This window comes from Sturnira hondurensis, unplaced genomic scaffold (assembly GCF_014824575.4).
Source record: "Sturnira hondurensis isolate 20B ecotype Veracruz unplaced genomic scaffold, ASM1482457v3 Scaffold0004152, whole genome shotgun sequence".
Taxonomy (NCBI): Eukaryota; Metazoa; Chordata; class Mammalia; order Chiroptera; family Phyllostomidae; genus Sturnira; species Sturnira hondurensis.
This window is the reverse complement of record NW_028076783.1, coordinates 1578322-1585462: the sequence shown is the minus strand read 5'-3', so window position 1 is coordinate 1585462 and position 7141 is coordinate 1578322. Positions and strand designations below refer to the sequence as shown.

The window sequence follows — 7141 nt, the reverse complement described above, 5'->3', positions numbered from 1 at the left end:
GGACAAGGGGCCTGGGCCAGGAACCAGCACAAAGCAGAAAGTAAGGAAGAGGTGCTGATTTTTCTCAGAATGAACATCAGTCATCGTCAGATAGTTTCTAATGGGGGATTGTGGAGAGCAACCTCTCGTCTGGCCCAAGCCCAGCTCATGGGACAGACAGGTCAGGTCAAGAAACAACATCCTCTCCAGCTGGGATTCAGATCCCAGCTCTTCTACTTAGGGAGCTGGGTATCTCTGTGAGTTACTAAGCTGGTCCGAGCCTGGATTTCCTCATTCATAAAACAGCACTAAAAATACTTGCAATATCTCCCTTAAAGGACTGTTACAATGAACAAAAAGGCTGTGTGTGAACTCTGAAAACTAAACCTAAACCTGCATGAAAACTACAGCCTGGGTGGGCGGAGAATGCGCTGCGCTGCGTCGCAGGCTATGTGCACGCTGCTTTACAGAACCCCTAGGCGCCTAGGCGCTGCTCTTCGTCCCATTCCTGGAGGAGGAAGCTGAGGCCTGGAAAGGTTAAGTGAGCCTAGCTTCCAGACAAGGTCTTCTTACTTTTGCTCTTAACCATTAAACCATACAAACATATGTAAGCCTGCCTAGTACTTCATTAACTCCCCTTCTGGTCTAAAGATGCAGTAACTTCCTCCAGGCAGGTGCCGGTCTCCCATTTCTAGTAGCCCATGAGACCTTGTGGTGGAGACCTCAACCACCACCAAATCTGAGGGACGAATTCTGAAGTGCCTCCTCTAGAAGTAGGTCATGTCTTATTTATTTGGAAGGCAGAAGATTTAATGACTAGTTCTATTAAACTCTGCCCAAAAGCCCAATGGGTTACTGATAAGGATTTTCTAATTTAATCCAATTCTTCCATAGTTTTCACTATTACATTAAGGCTAACAGGATATGACTAAAGATACTAAGGATGAAAACGTCCAGGACTGTACACCTGAGCAGAGACACAGGTAAGTAAGCATTTAACTAATACAACTGGGCAGAATAACAGAAACAGTAGATATATATATCATCAGATATGTCATTCCCTGACTTATAACCTTCCCATGGCTCTTTCAGAAAAAAAGATCCTAACTCCTAACCCAGATACCAAAGCCCCGTGATCTGGCCCCCGCCTGCCTCTCAGGTTTTTCTGCTACTCTCCCCCCACCCACAGGGCTCTAGCCAAACCTGCTCTTTCAGATGCATCCCTACTTTAGGATCCTTCCATTGGCCATACTCTCTGCCTACCTCCCCATCCATTTACTCCACCGTCTCCAGGTTTCTCCTTTCCATTCTGATCTCTGCTGAATGTCACCCTCTCGGACACACCTCTGTTGCCTCTCTACCTGAAGTAGCCAACCACTTTCTGCGTCCCTGTATTTCAGTTTTCTCTGCTGTTCGTTAATCTTGCTTCCCGTGATGTGTCTGTGTATGTGTGCACACTGTCCATTTCCCTTAGAATTTTCTGTCATGATGGAGTTATTCTAAATGGGTGCAGGGCAAGCCCTTAACACATGGCTAACACAAATGAGGGAGTTACCATTTTTATTTGATCTTATTTTCATTAATTTAAATTCAGAAAGCATGTGAGACCTTTCTCCTGGCCTGTATTGTCAATTTGGCTGAAATAAACACTTATAGGAATGTAAATAATTTAAAGTTAAATAGCCACACGTGGCTGTTGTATTGCAGAGTACTCAACACTCGTCCATAAACCCTCTAAGGCAGAACGCCTCCCTTACCCTTTCTGTTCTATCCCTGGAACTTTGCAATGGGCCCAGAAGCACTGACTGAGTAACCAAATGGAAGCGCAAATGCATGGGGAGAGATTCTCTGTTGACCGAGGAGGCTTTTGACGGGGACTGAGAAGACATCTCCAAAAAAGGTGAAGTTCATAGTTGGAGCATGGAAGGAGGGTGTTTTAAAGGGAGGGAGTAATGAGCGAGAACCAAGACCAGGACACGGAACCAAAGCCCTGAGTTGCTAAGTAACTGAACATGTCATAGGACTGCATTTTCTGACAAGCCCCTCTCCTGTGAGAGACACCACTGTGTCCTAAAGGCTCCCAAACGACTCAAAGGATTTTTCTGTAAACTGGAGCTATACAACCTCTATACAACCTCTATAAATTGTTACTCTTTAGAGTCAACTTTGTGACTGATCCCACTTGAGGGATAGGCCCAGGCCCAGAACATGAATTTCCAGGTGTTCACTGCACATAAAAAGTCACATGCTTGCAGGCCAGAGGGTGACAGGAGCAGACTTACCTTCAAGAAGCAACACTGCTAGGCCGAGAACATGGAAAGCTGTCGGGAGACTACTGCAGTACTTTGGGATGGAGGAAGGGTTAGCAGTGGAGATGATCCATGAACACCTAGAGCTAAGACTCTGGAGGTTTAGAGAGTACAGCAAACAGGGTTCCCAAAGGCTGTGAAGAATAGGAGCCTAAAGAGGAGTCCAAGGAATCTGAGCCCAAACAGCAGAAACTGGAGGTGCCACTAATTTAGGGAAAGTTGCAGGTAACAGGTTTGGGAGGAAATGCTCTGATTTCAACCAAATGAGTTGGAGATGTCTTAGGCACCCAAGTGGGGACTGTTTGAGTTCAGAAGATAGGTCTGGAGGGACTAAGGGAACATGTTTGGTAGTCATCGGCCTGGAAATGGTATTTTTTTTTTAAGGTTTAGTTTATTTTTAGAGAGACGGGAAGGGAAAGAGAAAGAAAGGGAGAGAAACATCAATGCATGGTTGCCTCTCGTGCACCCCTTACTGGGATCCTGGCCTGCAACCTGGGTAAGTTCCCTGCCTGGGAATCAAACCAGCGACTTTTGGGTTCTCAGGCCCACACTCAATCCACTGAGCTACACGAGCCAGGGCTAGAAATAGTATTTTCAACTCTCAAACCATGAGGGTATGCTGAAGGCAATGCCTGTGACAAGGGACTAGGCCCTGGACCTTTCACAAGGGACTGAGATGGAAGAAACAATAATACACACATGGAAACAAACCAAGGAAGTAGTAAACACAGAAAAAATAAGTGGCATCTGGAAGCCAAAAGAAGCAAATGCATCAATGAAGAGGCAATGAATGTGAACCAAATGTCACAAAGGCAAAGAATGAGATGTGTTTAGGGGACTAAGCAACCTGCAAATCACTAACGACCTTGACAAAACCAGTTTCAGTGAGTGACTGGTTACATTCTCTGGGAATATTTGGGAAAACAGTTTATAAGGAAAGGCAAAATCAGGAGAGAGCTACAGACAGGGAACTCTTTCAAAGAATTTTGCAGCCAAAAAAGAAAGAGAAAATGAGATTTGGAGAGTAGGGGCAACCGATTTATTAAAATGCTAAAAATAACAGTATATTTATTTGATCTGGAAATGACTGAGGAAAGGAAGAAACATTTATTTGAGAAAGGAAAAATTGGGGGAGCGACGTAGGAATGGACTCCAGTGCCAGACTAGGGGGTTGGGCTTAGCTGTGCACAGGAGAACGAACAGACGAGGGAGGAATATATGACCTTCTGGCAGCACTAAGGTGACAGGAGAAGTGGGTGTCACAAAAGTGAGATCAGCCCAAGAAGGTGACATTATTCTCCAGCGACCATGAAGGAGAAGTAGGAGAATCACACCTAAGGATAGCTAATTTTTTAAAATCATCTGGGGTATCTGCAAATAATCCAGTCAAGCATCTCCCCCTCCTTAAAAGCATGCAATGGCTTCCCAGTGCCAACATCTAAACTCTACAAGCTGCCCACCTTCCCAAGCAGATCACACTGCTCCAACCCACACCTCATGAACTCCAGCCAAACCAGCTTAACCCATTTCCACCTGCTAGTCTTGCAGTCTCAGCAGTTTGTAACACAGAAGAGACTACAGTACTGCAAACCTGCAAGAGTCAGAAGCCAGCACTAGGCTCCTCCTTTACCAAACATTAGACTTTACGCAACTAGTTATTATTTACAATTCACAGATACATTTACTTTACAAATCACAAAATTCAATGAGCAAAACTACAAACCGCGATGCTCTAGACACACACGTTCCCATTTCCATGATATTCTACGGCACCCACTTCACAGCTGGAGAGAGGCTCGGCAAAGGAGCGTGTTCACTCTAAAGTCGCACGGCTTTCAAGCCTAAATATCCAGGTCTTCCTCCAACCCCATGCAATTCTCCTCCCTGATGTTGCCCGGGAAAAGCTTACCAGCTCAGATATGTGACTCCATAATTCCATTTAAATGAGATTCTGTCCCCAAAAGAATTCAAAGAACACTATTTGTGTGACTTTTCTCTAACTTTTAAATTTATTGTTAACCTACAGTTGATATAACATATGATATTAGTTCTAGGCATACAACAGAGTGATTGATTAGACACTGACATACCTTACAAAGTTGTCACCACAATAAGCCTAGTACCCTCTTGGCACCAGGCATAATCGCTGCAATATTATGGACTGTGTTCCCTGTGCTGTCCTCTACATCCCTGTTAGGAATTTTATGACCAGCAGTTTGTACTTTTTTATTCCTCTTGTCTTTTTCACCCATACCCTCCCCCACTCCAATCAGGTAACTATCAGTTTGATCCCTGTATCTATGAGCTTGTTTCCATTTTGTTTTGTTTGCCCTTGTTTTTACAGCCCACATGTAACTGAAAATGGGTGGTATTTTTTTTCTATGGCTGCCTTATTTTACTTAGCATACTACCCTCTTGGTCCAGTGTGTCACAAAAGGCAGGATTTCATTCTCTTTATGGCTGAGTGATATTCTGTTGTGCATATGAACTGCACGTTCTTTATTCATTCATCTATTGAAAGATGTCCAGGTTGCTGTTTGTGCTGAATTTAAGGGGATTTGGGAGAGATTGTAGGGCATGCCAGAAGCAGGCCATTATTCCTGTAGAGCTTGAGGGCATTTCGGAGAGACTGTGTGGGCTCCAGTGAAGGGCCTGGAGCTGCTAGAATGGGCTCCAGCGGGGTGAGTGTGTTGGGGGGTGGAGAGGCCGGGTCTCAGGGGAAAGCCAGAGCAGGGCAGACAGTGTTAGCCCAGTGGATGAAAAGAGAAATTTCATGCCTGGCGGCTCAGGGCCACCTAGAGAACACAACAAAGGAACAATAACACCCCCCAGAGCTTCTGAGCCCTGAAACAGCTCCTACCAACCCTGGTCCCTCCAGTCTTTGCCCTCACATTAGTCAATTTAGTTCCTCCCCTATGTCCCAGGCAATTCTGGAACTGCCGCCTCTGTGCTGGAGCCGAGGGTGAGTGAGTTTGTGCTGAACCCTCTAAGCACAGAGCCTTGGTCTTCCACAAGCCTCCTTCTATCTCATACATAATCCCCACTGGTGTTCCAAGATGATCATTACAGGGACTCACCTTTCCAGCATAGGTGCCCCATGCAAGGGAGGCTGGTGTGGCACTCAGACCTCTGGCTCATCAGTGGGGACCTCTGCAGCCTGGCTGTCCCTCCCATTCATTAACCACCACATGGGGGTGTGGGAATCGCCCCAACCCCATATCCACCCTTCCTACCTGTCTCTCTGGAACTGCTTCTTTATAATCATAAAGGACCTTCTGTTCAGTTAGTCTTCAGGTAGTTACCAGCGATGGCTATGCTACAATTTAGAATTAATTCTGATGTGCTTCCGGGAAAAAGTTAGTTCAGGATTTACCGGCTCAACTACATAGACTCTGCCTCCCTCCAAATTTTCCCTAATTCCTATTGGCTCAATCATCATTGTCTTTTTTATTTATTTATGTTTAGAGGGAGGGGAAGGGGAGAGAAAGAGAGGGCAAGAAACATCAATGTGTGGTTGCTTCTCATGCACCCCCAAAATGGGGATCTGGCCTGCAACCCAGGCATATACCCTGACTGGGAATCAAACCAGTGACCCCTTGGTTCCAAGGCCAGTGTTCAATCTGTTGAGCCACACTAGCCATGGCATCATTGTCTTAATATGCCCTATAATACTCAGAAAGTTCAAGCAACAGAGTTCTAATTTTCTCCTTGGCGTAAATTCCCAGAGGGTTCTACTTACCAGTGAGTCAGGAGGCTTCCAGCTCCTCTCGTGGTTGGTTGTTACTGAGTTTCCCCCAAAGGTTTTTATGGGTAAAGACAGCTATCTCCCAGAATTCCATTCTTTATCTCTTTACCACGCCCTTGCATAGGAACATTGGGCAGTATCTTTGAAATCAAACCTCTCCAATTAAGCCACAGTCTTCCAGCTGAATCTCTCCACTTACTTAAACAGATTACCAGGAAACATCAGTGGGCTGGAACAGTATTTGTTCTCTGCTAGGTAGGTTGTCTTTAAAAGATTTGGCACAGAGTTTGATTTTAAGTCAGACTCTAGGCCTGAAAAGTCATGCAGATTTTGAGAATGTTTATACACAAAGGGACCTTAAACTACTTGGGACAGCTGTTCAACTTATAGTGACTAAACTGAGGACCAAAAGGAGGACCAGCAGATGGGGCCCATGGAAGACATACTATGAGGCAGACACAGATGTGAAAGCCTGGTGTGCCCTCTCCTACTGCCTGTTCTTGTCACTCAACGAACACTATTTCACCAACTATTCATTGAGCAACCCATGCTAAGCAAGGGAACATCTTATTTCAGAAAACAAGCTGCCACCTTTAATAAAAATGAACTAGAGCCAACTGTTCCCCAATATAATTGATATATATATCTTTTCTTATTGATTTGAGAGAGAGAGAAACATTGATTTATTGTTCCACTTATTTATGCATTCATTGATTGCTTCTTCAATGTGCCCTGACTGGGAATTGAACCCACAATCTTGGCCTATCTGGACAACGCTCTTACCAACTGAGCTACCCAGCCAGGGCTTGATATATATCTTTCCGATGTTAATAGCATGTCCACTGACACTTGGAGTTCTGCACTTGGGTACGACAGAGATGTCAGAAAACTGGATGTGAGATGAGCTCCTGCTCGCACCCCCAGAGGGCACACACTACTTGTGCACAGCACAGTGTTCCCTGAGAAATTGGGCTATTATGGTGAGTTAATCCACCCCAAAATGAAAATAATGGTGTCATCTACTTGGAAACACAAACAAAATCACGGATTTGCTCTGGGATCCACACTTTCACTGGTAACCAGTGTGCCTTGTTGCATTATCACCTGA

At 45.0% G+C, this 7141-nt stretch overlaps 1 protein-coding gene across 1 annotated transcript in view; it reads right to left on the bottom strand.

Annotated features, from left to right (window-relative positions):
• The window catches only part of HAVCR2 (hepatitis A virus cellular receptor 2), a 63897-nt gene that overhangs the window by 32587 nt on the left and 24169 nt on the right, over positions 1–7141 (bottom strand). The gene's annotated exons all lie outside the window — the stretch shown is intronic.